The sequence below is a fragment of the Nycticebus coucang genome, chromosome 2 (assembly GCF_027406575.1).
Source record: "Nycticebus coucang isolate mNycCou1 chromosome 2, mNycCou1.pri, whole genome shotgun sequence".
NCBI lineage: Eukaryota > Metazoa > Chordata > Mammalia > Primates > Lorisidae > Nycticebus > Nycticebus coucang.
This window is the reverse complement of record NC_069781.1, coordinates 71,965,359-71,980,088: the sequence shown is the minus strand read 5'-3', so window position 1 is coordinate 71,980,088 and position 14,730 is coordinate 71,965,359.

The following is a 14,730-nucleotide window of genomic DNA, read 5'->3' as shown; positions in this document are numbered from 1 at the left end:
GCGATGGTACTCTACTCAGGGCGACAGCTTGAGACTCTGTCTCAAAAAAAAAAAAAAAAAAAAGGAAAAATTGGATGATCAAGTCTCAGGCTTTGTGGGGATGAACATCTTGGGAACAGATTGCTCAAGGCCCATGCCTTCTGTTCACAATCTGTGTGGATGCCTACGAAAAAGGACCCCTTGAGAAGGAAAATCAATGGAACAACAGACTGATTTGACCTGAGCTTCCCAGGTATGGACCATAGCCATCTGGGTACAGTATTGCACAGGGGATGGCAATCTGTCTACAAGACAGGACACTAACTCCAGTGATTCCAGCACATGAGACCAGGAAATCTTGACACATGTGGCTAAACTGCTAGCTACACAGTTGAATAGCAAAGGAAACAGTCTGGGGCACTGGACCTGGCTGGTCTTGGCAAATCACCTGTGTAATTAACCCTTCTCACTCTTCCCCCTTCCCAAATCTATCCCCTGGAAAAGTGAGCTACTAGAATTTGTGAGCAGCAAAGAAGATCCAGAGGAAGGCAGACTCTAACCTGGAGTTTCTTTTGGCTCCCAGCTAAGCTCGCTGGATGGGCAGTTATGGATAATGGTAATGGATGAGTTGACACTTATAAAGTGCTCTTAGTTGAGCCAGGTGCAGTAACTCACACCGCTAATCCTAGCACTCTGGGAGGCCGAGGCGAGTGGATTGCCCTGAGCTCACAGGTTTGAGACCAACCTGAGCAAGAGTGAGATCCCGTCTCTAAAAATAACCAGGCGTTATGGTGGGTACCTGTAGTTCCAGCTACTTGGGAGACTGAGGCAAGAGAATCACTTGAGCCCACAAGTTGGAGATTGAAAAAAAAACATAAATAAATAAAAGTGCTCTTAGTGTGGCCTATAATCAGGGGTTTGAGGAATATAAGGAAACCACCGAGTCATCTAGGAGCAAGTCTGGGCATGTCAACAAGACATGTGGAGGGTGAAACGGTGAATGATTGTCAGAGGGACTGGTCATACCAGGTATTATAGCTGTGGCACTACAGCAACAATTTTGGCTGCTGGCTAGGAAACTGTTAAGGGGTGGGAGACCATTAATCTCCCAGCTCTTGTCTGTAGTGCGTCCCACCAATCTATTGCAGACTGCTACACTTAATCTAAGAATTCTCAAAATTCTCCCAGTGGCTGCTGGCTCCAGGAGTTAATAGCCTCCACACAGAATAAAATCTGCTTTCTGGGTACTGATCTGTTTTCCTTTAGCCTCATCTGAGTCACAGACTATATCAAGTGTTCTATATTTAACCCATTGTTGGATCTATGTGTATGTTGCCTTGGACACATGCAAAGGAATTGTTTAAGTAATGAGGGTATGTGATGAGGTGGCCTATTATTTATTCTTTTTTTTTTTAAGTTTTTTTTGATTGGGTGTGGTGGCTCATGCCTGTAATCCTAGCATTTGGGAGGCTGAGGTGGATGGACTGCCTGAGCTCATGGGTTTGGACCAGCCTGAGCCAGAGCGAGAAAAAATAGCCGGGCATTGTGGTGGGCACCTGGAGTCCCAGCTACCTGGGAGGCTGAGCCAAGAGAATCTCTTGAGCCCAAGAGTCGAAGGTTACTGTGAGCTATGACGTATAGCACTCTACTGAGGGCAATAAAAAGAGACTATCTCAAAAAAAAAAAAAGAGAGAGAGAGAGATCAGAGGGTGGAGTTGTAGGGAAATTGCTCTGTGAGGTGTGTCCTAATGACCTTGCCCGTGTCCATGTGGGCCTCATTGATAAGGCTTAACTTAGGCTGATATAAGTCTTGGTAAAATGCCTCATAGTCTTCCCAAAACAGAGAATGGGAAGCTGGTGTGGAGCAGCTGCAAGGTCATTCCCCTTCCATCTCCCTACCTTTCCCTGGGGCTGTGGTAAGAGCTTCAGGTTTCTGCCTCTGATCCCCCCATCCCTACAAACTGTAGGGTATAGCTGTGTGCTATGAAACTTTTCAGAGAAAAAAAAAAAAGAAATTATTCAGAGGAATCACTCCAACTACTTAGTGAGACATTGGCTCCTCAGGAACTGCTCCCACCACCCATGTTGCACTGTTTCCTGGCCTCTTTGTTTTGCTTTTGTCTGGTGGGACAAGGGACACAGGGAGATGCCACTTTTGATAACCTTGCAAATTGCTGTCTCTGTAGGTAATAAACTGCCTGAATCTCAAGAGTGCTCATCATGTCTTTACCAGCTGAATTAGCCCTGCTTAACAGCAGGAGTGACACAAGCTCTGTGCCTACCCACATGCATGAGCATGAGACAAGGCCCCAGGGCCTTGAAGAGGGGCCCCTTCCTCCTTTAAAATCAATTAAAGTACTATTTAAATTTGAGTCATAAATGTGATCCGAGCTAATTGGGGTGGTTTTTTATTATTTCACAATTTTTGTTGTTGTTTAACAGTAAGGCATACTTGTGATTACTTCCTAACGAATTAATTCCAGACTTGCATTGTTGAAGCTGCTGCTCCCTGGTTGCTCTCTGAAGAGTAATATGGGACATTTTAGTGTTTATTTTTCTTTTTCAGTGACGTGTGTGAGGTTGTTTTCTTTCTTTATTTTAGACAAAATCTTACTCTGGGCTCTGGGTGGAGTGCTATGGTGTCATCGCTCACAGCAACCTCAAACTCCTGGGCTCAAGCCATCCTCTTGCTTCATCCTCCCAAAGAGCTGGGACTATAGGCCTCCCACACAATGGCCAGCTAGTTTTTCTATTTTTAGTAGAGAGGGGTGTCACCTTGGCCAGCCACTGTGCTAGGATTACAGGCATGCACCACCTTTTTATTTTTATTTTTTTTTTGCAGTTTTTGGCTGGGGCTGGGTTTGAACCCGCCACCTCCAGCATATGGGGCCAGTGCCCTACTCCTTTGAGCCACAGGCGCTGCCCCACCTTTTTCTATTTTTTATTTTTTTTGTAGAGACAGAGTCTCACTTTATGGCCCTTGGTAGAGTGTCGTGGCCTCACACAGCTCACAGCAACCTCCAACTCCTGGGCTTAAGCGATTCTCTTGCCTCAGCCTCCTGAGTAGCTGGGACTACAGGCGCCCGCCACAACGCCCGGCTAACCTTTTTCTATTTTTAGTTGAAACAAGGTCTTGCTCTTGCCCAGGCTGGTCTTGGCTGAGCTACTGTACCGGCCAGTGTGAAGTTGTGTTCAATCCTATTTTTTTTTTTTTTGAGACAGAGTCTCACCATATTGCCCTTGGCCATGGCATCACAGCTCATAGCAACCTCCAAATCTTGGGCTTAAGTGATTCTCTTGCCTCAGCCTCCCAAGTAGCTGGGACTACAGGCGTTCATCACAATGCTGGGCTACATTTTTGTTGCAGTTGTTATTGTTGATTTTAGCTAGCCTGGCTGGGTTCGAACCCGCCAGCCTTAGTGTATATGGCTGATGTCCTACCCACTGAGCTATGGGTGCCACCACAATCCTATTTTTTAATTTTTAGTAAACAGACTTTGATAGAGGGAGGACAGATTAATTCCACATTTCACTTCCTAGATCTAACGTAGAATATGTATTCTGAATGGCATCCTTAGCTCAGTGAATAGGGTGCCAGCCACATACACCAAGGCTGGTGAGTTCGAGCCTGGGCTGGGTCAGTTAAACAACAATGACAACTGCAACCAAAAATAGCCAGGTACCGTGGTGGGCGCCTGTAGTCCCAGCTACTCAGGTGGCTGAGTGAGGCAAGAGAATTGCTTAAGCCCAAGAGTTGGAGGTTGCTGTGAGCTGTGACGCCAGGCACTCTACTAAGGGTGACATAGTGAGACTCTGTCTCAAAAAAAAAAAAAAAAAAAAAAAGAATATGTATTCTGCATCTGGTACTTTTAGGAGGGAGTACTGTAAATGCCTCATTTAGTAACATGTGCTCCTTCTTTTCTTTTTTTTTTGGAAACCAAGAGTCTCATTTTGTCACCCTGGGTAGAGTGCTGTGGTATCACAGCTCACAGCAACCTCAAACCCTTGAGCTCAAGTGACCCTCTTGCCTCAGCCTCCAAAACAGGTGGGACTACAGGCACCTGACACAATGCCCAGGTAGTTTTTCCATTTTTATTTATTTATTATTTATTTATTTGAAACAGAGTCTCACTATATTGCCCTCAGTAGAGTTAAGTGGTGTCACAGCTCACAGCAACTTCAAACTCTTGGGCTTAAGAGATTCTCTTGCGGGCAGCGCCTGCTCAGTGAGTAGGGCATCGGCCCCATATGCCGAGGGTGGTGGGTTCAAACCCAGCCCCGGCCAAACTGCAACAAAAAAATAGCCGGGCGTTGTGGCGGGCGCCTATAGTCCCAGCTGCTCGGGAGAATGAGGCAAAAGAATCGCGTAAGCCCAAGAGTTAGAGGTTGCTGTGAGCCGTGTGATGCCATGGTACTCTACCCAAGGGTGGTACAGTGAGACGCTGTCTCTACAAAAAAAAAAGAGATTCTCTTGCGTCGGCTTCCCAAGCAGCTGGGACTACAGGTGCCCACCACAATGCCTGGCTATCTTTTTGTTGCAGTTGTTTAGTTGGCCTGGGCCCGGGTTCGAACCTGCCACCCTCAGTGTATGTGTCTGGTGCCACTGTGCTACTGGCACCCAGCAGGTTTTTCCATTTTTAGTACAGACAGGGGTTGCTTTTGCTTAGTCTGGTCTCCAACTCCTGAGCTCAAGCAATCCACACGCTCAGGCTTCCCAGAGTGCTAGGATTATAGGCTTGAGTCACCTTGCCTAGCCAAGTTTGTGATTTTTAAAAGATGTGATATTGGGCAGCACCTGTGGTTCAGTGAGTAGGGTGCTGGCCCCATATACTGAGGGTGGCAGGTTCAAACCTGGCCCCTGCCAAACTGCCAAAAAAAAAAAAAAATAGCCAGGCGTTGTGGTGGGTGCCTGTAGTCCCAGCTATTGGGGAGGCTGAGGCAAGAGAATTGCCCAAGCCCAAGAGCTGAAGGTTGCTATGACACAGCAGCACTCTACAGAGGGCAACAAAAAAGATAAAATAAAAGATGCAATAAATCACTTTTTTTTTTTTTTAGAGACAGAATCTCACTTTATTGCCCTCGGTAGAGTGCTGTGGCGTCATAGCTCACAGCAACCCACGGCAACCTCCAGCTCTTGGGCTTAGGCGATTTTCTTGCATCAGCTTCCCGAGTAGCTGGGACTATAGGTGACCGCCACAACGCCGGCTATTTTTTTGTTGTTGTTGCAGTTTGGCTGGGGCCATGTTTAAACCTGACACCCTTGGTATATGTGGCTGGTGCCCCACTCACTGAGCCACAGGTATAGCCAAATAAATCACTTTTTTTTTTTTTTTTTTTTGTATTTTGTGGATACAGAGTCTCAACTCTGTTGCCCTAGGTAGAAAGCCATGGCCTCATAGCTCACGGCAACTTCAAACTCCTTGGTTCCAGCCATCCTCTTCCCTCAGCCTCCCGAGTAGCCAAGTAGCTGGGACTACAGGCACCTGCCATAATCCCTTGGGGTTGTGGCTAGCTTTTCTATTTTTTTTTTTTCAGTAGAGACAGGAGTCTCACTCTTGCTGAAGCTGGTCTCCAACTCCTAAGCTTAGACTATCCACTTGCCTTTGCCTCCCAAAGGGCTAGGACCTGGCCCTAGGGAGGCCCTGGACCTGGTCCCTCCCAAAGGCCTGGCCCACTTCTGGACATTTTAATCCTGTGATTATTACTTATGGACACTAAATTTGAAATCTTTAGTTATCAAACCAAATTATTAAAGTAGCACTAAATTTGGTTCCTCAGACCATAGCATGAGTATGGTTTGAAGTCAGAAGTTTGAAAGCATCACAAACAACATAGCAAGATCCATCTCTACAAAAAAATAAAAATAGCGGGCGGAGCCTGTAGCTCAAAGGAGTATGGCCCTGGCCCCATATGTCGGAGGTGGCAGGTTCAAACCCAGCCCCAGCTAAAAACTGTAAAAAAAAAAAAAATAGGGCGGCGCCTGTGGCTCAGTGAGTAGGGCGCCAGCCCCATATGCCGAGGGTGCCGGTTCAAACCCAGCCCTGGCCAAACTGCAACTAAAAAATAGCCGGGCGTTGTGGCGGGCGCCTGTAGTCCCAGCTGCTCGGGAGGCTGAGGCAAGAGAATCGCGTAAGCCCAAGAGTAAAGAGGTTGCTGTGAGCCGTGTGACGCCACGGCACTCTACCGGAGGGCGGTACAGTGAGACTCTGTCTCTACAAAAAAAAAAAAAAATAAATAAATAAATAAATAATAATAATAATAATAAATTAAAATTTAGTCAGGTGCAGGCTCATGTCTGTAGTCCCAGCTACTCAGGAGGCGAGAAAGGAGGATTGCTTAAGACCAAGAGTTTTTGAGTTTGCAGTGTGCTATGATCGCACCACTATACTCTAGCCTCGGTGACAGCAAGACTCTGTCTCAAAAATAAGTAAATAGGGCCAGGTGTGGTGGTGGCTCTCGCCTTTAATCCCAGCACTCTGGGAGGCCGAGGTGGGTGGATTGCATGAGCCAGAGAAAGATCTCCTCTGTAAAAATAGCTGGGCATTTGTGGTGAATGCCTGTTATCCCAGCTACTTCGGAGGCTGAGGCAAGAGAATCACTTAAGCCCAGGAGTTTGAGGTTGCTGTGAGCTGTGATGCCACAGCACACTACTGAGGGCGACAAAGTGAGACTCTGTCTAAAAAAAAAAAAAAAAAAATTAAACAAAGAAATAAGTAAACAAATTACTATGAATAAAATGTGTTGCTCATTTTGTTTTAATCATAGTTGTAGATAAATAGTTGTATGTATATGGATTTATTGATATATAATATAGACAGAACTTTGATCAGCATGATATTGTGGGTTAAAAACCTTTTGGCACAGCCGGGGGTGGTGGCTCACTCCTGTAATCCTAGCACTCTGGGAGGCTGAGGCGGGTGGGATGGCTTGAGCTCATGGGTTCAAGACCAGCCTGAGGAAAAAGTAAGACCCTCTCTGTACTAAAAATAGAAAAACTGAGGCAAGAGGATCAATTGAGCCCAAGAGTTGAAGGTTGCTGTGAGCTATGATGCCATAGCACTCTACCTAGGATGACAACTTACGACTATCTCAAAAAACAAAAAAACCCCTTTTGGTAAAGTAAAAGATGTTTTAGGATGAATTGATATAATTGTGAACAAGATAAAAGAAGAATATGTTTTTTATTTTAGAGACAGTCTCATCCTATAGCCCTTGTCTTTTTTTTTTTGTTTGTTTTCTGTTTTTTTTTTGAGAGACAGAATCTCACTTTATTGCCCTCGGCAGAGTGCTGTGGCATCACAGCTCACAGCAACCTCCAACTCCTGGGCTTAGGGAATTCTCTTGACTCAGGCTCCCATGTAGCTGGGACTACAGGCACCCACCACAACACCCAGCTATTTTTTTGTTGCAGTTTGGCCTGGGCCGGGTTTGAACCTACCACCCTTGGTATATGGGGCTGGCACTCTACCCACTGAGCCATAGATGCTGCCCTATATTTTATATGTTTATCCTTATGATTGATAAATGTCATTCCTGATGGGAATAGGTGAATAAAAAAGTATCATTTGTTGAACACGTACTCTTTGCCTACTTTATTTTATTTTTTTTTCACCCTTGGTAAAGTGCCCTGGTTCAGCCTGGGCCTGCCAAACAACAATGATGGCTGCAACCAAAAAATAGCTGGGCTTTGTGTCAGGTGCCTGTAGTCCCAGCTACTTGGGAGGTGGAGGGAGGAGAATCACTTGAGCCCAGGAGTTGGAGGTTGCTGTGAGCTGTGATGCCAAGCACTCTACCCAAGGGCGATAGCTTGAGGCTCTGTCTCAAACAAAAAAAAAAAAACCAACCAACCAACCAAACAAACAAAAAGACCAGAAGGCCAAATAAAGACTTCTTTGGACGTACCCAAGGGCGATAGCTTGAGGCTCTGTCTCAAAAAAAAAAAAAAACAACCAACCAAACAAACAAAAAAACCAGAAGGCCAAATAAAGACTTCTTTGGACATACAAATTAGAAAGGATTTTTGGGAGGTGCCTGTGGCTCAAAAGAGTAGAGCACTGGCACCATATACGGGAGGTGGTGAGTTCAAACCCAGCCCCGGCCAAAAACTGCAAAAAAAATAAAAAATAAAAAATGTGCCCTGGCCTCATAGCTCACAGCAAATTCCAACTCTTGGGCTCAAGAGATTCTCTTGCCTCAGCCTCCCGAGGCGCCCACCACAATGTCTGGCTATTTTTAGAGAAGAGGTCTCCCTCTGGCTCAGGCTGGTCTCAAACCTGTGAACTCAGGCAATCCACCCCCATGGCCTTCCAGAGTGCTAGGATTATAGGCATGAACCACTGCACCCTGCCTTCTTTACCTATTTTAATCTCATTTAAATCTCATCTTTTAGTCTTTAAATAAATCATTTTACAGATAAAACTGCTATTTTAGGGCAGCGCCTGTGGCTCAGTGAGCAGGGCACCGGCCCCATATACAGAGGGTGGCGGGTTCAAGCCCAGCCCCAGCCAAACTGCAACAAAAAAATAGCCGGGCGTTGTGGCGGGCGCCTGTAGTCCCAGCTACTCGGGAGGCTGAGGCAGGAGAATTGCCTAAGCCCAGGAGTTGGAGGTTGCTGTGAGCTGTGTGAGGCCACGGCACTCTACCGAGGGCAATAAAGTGAAACTCTGTCTCTACAAAAAAACAAAAAAAAACAAAAAAACCCTGCCATTTTATAGATAAGGAAGTTAAACCAAAAAGGTGAAGCAATTAGCTTCGTATTACCTCTGGTTAATACAAGAGCCAGAGTTTGTACCTCTGTTTGTTAACTGCCAAGCTCATGCTCTTTCTTCGCTCTATACAACCTAATTTTGTTTATCCTTATGATTTCACTTTCTGAAATCCTGGAAAGTGCCTAAAGTTCCACTATGGGTTCTGGGTGTTTGATGTCTCATGCCTGTAATCCTAGCATTCTGGGAGGCCAAGGTGGGTGAATTGCTGAGACCCCATCTCTAAGAATTAGCTGGGCATTGTGGCGGGCACCTGTAGCCCTAGCTACTTGGGAGGCTGAGGCAAGAGAATCTCTTAAGTCCAAGAGTTTGAGGTTGCTGTGAGCTATGACATCAAGGGCTCTCTACCAGGGTGACAAAGTGAGACTGTCTCAAAAGAAAAATAACAAATAAATAGGGTGGTGCCTGTGGCTCAAAGGGGTAGGGCGCCAGCCCCATATGCTGGAGGTAGTGGGTTCAAACCCAGCCCTGGCCAAAAACAGGGGAAAAAAAAAAATAAAGTTCCACTATGATCCTCCTTCTTTCATTTCTGATAAATATTTGTGTGACCTTTCTTTTTTCCTTTTTGTTTATTTATTTTTTTTTTTTTTGTGGTTTTTGGCCGGGGCTGGGTTTGAACCCGCCACCTCCGGCATATGGGACCGGCACCCTACTCCTTGAGCCACAGGCGCCACCCTGTTTATTTATTTTTTTGCATGGAAGGTTTTCCTATGAAAACTAGAAAACGTGCAAGACAAATTCTAAAAGCAGAGCGGCGCCTGTGGCTCAAAGGAGTAGGGTTCCAGCTTCATATACTGGAGGTGGTGGGTTCATACCCGTCCCCAGTCAAAAAAAAAAAAAACTCTAAAAGCACTGTAACACCACTCTGAAAGGTGGGTTCATGCCTGTAATCCAGCACTCTGGGAGGACCACGCAGGAGGATCACTTAAGTTCCGGAGTCCAGATCAGCCTGAGTAAGAGCGAGACCTCATCTGTACTAAAAACAGAAAAACCAGCCCATCAGCCAGACATTTTGGCAGGTGCCTCCCACTACTTGGGAGGCTGAGGCAGGAGTATCCCTTGAGACCAGGAATTTGAGATTACTGTGAGCTTGGTCGACTATAGCACTCTACCCTGGGCAATGGCTGTGAGCTATGATGCCATGGCACTCTACCAAGGGTGACAAAGTGAGATTCTGGAGGTGGGGAAGGTCTTTTCTCCAGAGTCAAGATGATACACATGTTAGGCCATGTTACAGTAAAATTTCTTTGCTTTTTAGTTATAGGTGGGTACCCATCCTGAGACCAATCAGATGGAAAACACTCCAATGGACTATCATTTGAGATTGAGGCCTGAGCTCCCATAATACAGACCAAATATGGAAACACTAGATTTTTCAAAACAAAACTAGAACTGATGAGAAGTAAAGTTCTCTGCACACAACCAGAATAAAGTGGGTGGATTTTAGTGAGTGATGATGATGGCAGGTGAGAGTAGAGCCCAAAGACTCCCAGGAGAAATTTCCTGGTAGTGCTTCTAGGAGAATTTGAGCACTGCACCCCAGGCCTGCCTCTCCAGGTAACTGCTAGGCTTCCCTGGCAGCACTTACTGGAGCAGTCTAGGGGTCCCTTCATGGCCACCGGAAATGTTACCAGACAAAGAAGGTCTGGCTGCCTGTCACTGTTAGCTATTATGCAGAGACAGGGATAGGTTCACCAAACTTCGCCAGAAGGCTGGTGATTCTAGTGAGAGTAGCTTCTCCAAAACTGTTCTTTTCTTTTCTTTTTTTTTGAGACAGAGTCTCACTATGTCACCTTTGGTAGAGTGCTGTCGCATCACAGCTCACAGCAATCTCAAACTCTTGGGCTTAAGCAATTCTCTTACCTCAGTCTCCCAAGTAGCTGGGACTACAGGTGCCCGTCATGATGCCTGGTTATTTCTGGTTGCAGTTGTCATTGTTGTTTAGCAGACTGGGGATGGGCTTGAACATGCCATCTTCGGTGTATGTGGCCAGTGCCCTACTCACTGAGCCACAGGCACTGCCCTATATTCCAGTTTCTTTAAATGTCCTAATAATGTCCTTTGTAGCATTTCAACTTTATCATCCAAGATCACATATTGTATTTAGTTGTCATATAATGGTCGTAACTCTTAATCTGCCTTTGTTTTGAGACACTTTTCCAGGTCTCCCAGGGTTTTTTTTTTTTTTTTTGAGACAGAGCCTCAAGCTGTCACCCTGGGTAGAGTGCTGTGACATCACAGCTCACAGCAACCTCCAACTCTTGGGCTCAAGCGATTCTCTTGTCTCCGCCTCCCAAGTAGCTGGGATTACAGGCACCTGCCACAATGCCTGGCTATTTTTTGGTTGCGGCCATCATTGTTTTTTGGTGGGCCTGGGCTGAATTCGAACCCGCCAGCTCAGGTGTATGTGGCTGGTACCTTAGTCGCTTGAGCCACAGGTACCGAGCCAGGTTTTTTTTGTTTTTTTTTTTGACTAAAAAAACTGCATTAACATAACATTAGCTCTTTTGCAGAATCCAGAGCAGTGGTTTTATAGACTGTCCCTAACTTCGAGTTTTTGTGATATTTTTCCATAGGTTAAATGCTAGGTCTAGGTCTCAAAAAGAAAAATGAATACAAAAAGAAAAATGAATATGAAGCCAGTGGATGAACTTGTATATGACCAGACCACAGAAGAGAAAAACTCAATTCAAGTTGGGAGGAGGGGGATGGAGGAATGGAAGAGGAGGTAGTGGAGAGGAAGGGGGAGGTTGTTGTGCTCCTACCTAATGGGCCCAATGCAAGGGTATATGGCCCACCTCCTGGGGTGGGACACAACTACAATCCCTGTACTACAACCCCCTACAACCTTACCTAACAAACACAAAGCTTGTAACCTAATCATCAGTACCCTCCTATCAATCTGAAAAAAGAAAAAATTCCTTGCTACCCCAAATGAAGCTAAAATAGCAGCAAGCATAGATGTGGCTTTCAAGAAACATTCTTGAGGGGCCAGGCACGGTGGCTCACGACTATAATCCTAGCATTCTGGGAGGTCGAGACAGGTAGATTGCCTGAGCTCACAGATTTGAGACTAGCCTGCGCTAGAGAGAGACCTCTTCTCTAAAAAATAGCCAGCGTTGTGGTAGACACCTGAAGTTGTAGTTACTCGGGAGGCTGAGGCAAGAGAATTGCTTGAGCCCAAGAGTTGGAGGTAGCTATGAGCTTTGATGCCAGGGCACTCTACCCAGAGCAACAGAGTGAGACTCTGTCTCAAACAAAACAAATCAAAAGAAAAGAAAGATACACATCTGCTGGGCGCCTATAGCACAGTGGTGACGGTGCCAGCCACATACTCTGAGGCTGGAGGGTTCGAATCCAGCTGGGGCCAATTGCAACCAAAAAATAGCCAGGCGTTGTAGCGGGCGCCTGTAGTCCCAGCTACTGGGAGGCTGAGAGAATTGCTTAAGTCCAGGAGTTTGAGGTTGCTGTGAGCTATGATGCTACGGCACTCTATTGAGGGCGACATTGTGACACTCTGTCTCAAACAAACAAACAAAAAACACAAAGAAACATTCTTGAAGAAAAAAATGCTGAGAAAGGATTATCTAATATGAAAATAACAATGGACCAAGCAGACTAAACAACACAGCTGCTGGATAATTAATTAATCCTCTTGTCTTAAGTATGGTTAATAAAATTAGGTCATCAGAAATGGTTTTGTCAGCGGTAGGGGGAGGGCTTCACCCTTTTCAACGGCATCATCGAGGCATTTTGTGCGAGCAGTATCACATCTACCTTGTACACAACTATCACCAGCATCTTGCACAGTTCAGGGGAGGGGTTAGCTGCTCAGTGAATATTGTTTACTGACTTAAAGAGCAACAAGGGTTAGCAAGGGTTTAGTCTCAGGGTTATCTTTTTTTTTTTTTGAGACAGAGTCTCTCTGTCTCACTTTGTCACCCTTGGTACAGTGCTGTAATGTCACAGCTCACGGCAACCTCAGACTCTTGGGCTTAAGCAATTCTCTTGCCTCAGCCTCCCAAGTAGCTGGAACTACAGGCACCTGCCACAACACCTGGCTATTTTTTTGTTTAGCAGGCCTGGGCTGGGTTCAAACTCACCAGCCCTGGAGCATGTGGCCAGCACCCTAACCACTGAGCTACCAGTGCTCAGCCCTCTCAGGTTTATCTCATGTTTCTGTTGTTAAATAACAGAAAGCTGTAACAAAGAATAAGATGTTATTTTCTGCTTTCTTTGTTTCTTTCTTTCTTTTTTTTGAGACAGAGCCTCAAACTGTCACCCTGGGTAGAGTGTTATGGCATCACAACTCACAGCATCCTCAACTCCTGGGCTCAAGCCATTCTCTTGCTTCAGCCTCCCAAGTAGCTGGGATTGCAGCCACAATGCCACAACACCTGGCTATTGTTTGGTTGTATGAATTTGCATGAATTTGGTTGTATGAATTTCAACTTTTGTTTGGTAGGCCGGGGCTGGATTTGAATCCTCCAGCTCTGGTGTATGTGGCTGGTGCCTTAGCTGCTTGAGCTACAGGTGCGGAGCCATGAATTTTCTGCTTTCTATATGGAATCTGCAGCTAGTCAAGTTCACTGAATTGCGGAGATGGACCTTGTAGCTAAGTGACTCAAGAACATGAAATCCTCTCCAAGTGTGACCATGTTAAAAAAAAAAAAAAAAGGCTTCATCCAGATAACACTCTGTCTCCACTAGGGGATGTGGGGGTGGAGAGACAGGCTGCCTTCTAGAGCCTCGATAACTATGGTCTGAGTGCTGTGGCTCACCCCAGTAGGCCGAGGCACTGGATTGCTTGAGCTCAGGAGTGTGAGCAAGAGTGAGACCCATCTGTTCTAAAAATAGAAAAACTAGCTGGGTGTTGTGGTGGACACCTGTAGTCCCAGCTACTTGTAGGCTAAGAGAAGAGGATCACTTGAGCCCAAGAGTTTGAGGTTGCTGTGAGCTATGATGCCAAGGTACTCTACCCACGGCATAGAATAAGATTCCGTCTCAAAGAACAAAATAAACAAACACCCCATCCCCACAAAACAAACAAAAGGAAGTTTCAAAAGTTTTATTTTTCTTTTTATTTATTTATTTATTTATTTTTTTGAGACAGAGGCTCAAGCTGTTGCCTTGGGTAGAGTGCTGTAACATCATAGCTCACAGCAACCTCCAACTCCTGGGCTCAAGCGATTCTCCTGGCTCCGCCTCCCAAGTAGCTGGGACTATAGGCATCCGCCACAATGCCCGGTTATTATTATTTTTTTTTTGGTTGCAGCCATCATTGTTGTTTGGTGGGCCCGGGCTGGATTTGAACCCGCCAGCTGAGGTGTATGTGGTTGGCACCTTAGCTGCTTGAGCCACAGGCACCAAGCCTATTCTTCTATTTATTAAGTTAAACAAACCTATGCTTCACCTGTTCCTCTGGCAGTCTATTTCCCAAACGCACAGGCATACAAAATTAGGACAATCGCTCTGGGCAACATGATTTAAACGTTTTTAAAGCCTTAATTTTATTTCTGTTTTTGTATGAGTTTCCCAAGCTGTGTCCGAAGAAAAAAATAAAAGAAAAAAATCTTCAATTTTATTCAAATATTTCAGTGGGAAAATTGAATAATTTAACCATAGGTAATTTAGGTATTATACTAAAACAAACATAGATACATTGGTATCCAAACTGATTGATTTTTTTGGATTACATAGGAGGCTGAGTCTCCGCAAAGTCAATGGCCACACGTTTTGCCACCCTACAATTTGTTTATTTGCTGTTTTTCTTTTTTTTTTTTTTTCTTTTTGGTTTTTGGCCGGGGCTAGGTTTGAACCTGCCACCTCTGGCATATGGGACCGGCGCCCTACTCCTTGAGCCACAGAGTCTCACTATGTCACCCTCGGTAGAGTTCCGTGGCGTTACAGCTCACAACAGCTTCAAACTCTTGGGCTTAAGCAATTCTCTTGCCTCGGCCTCCCAAGTAGCTCAGAGTACAGTCAC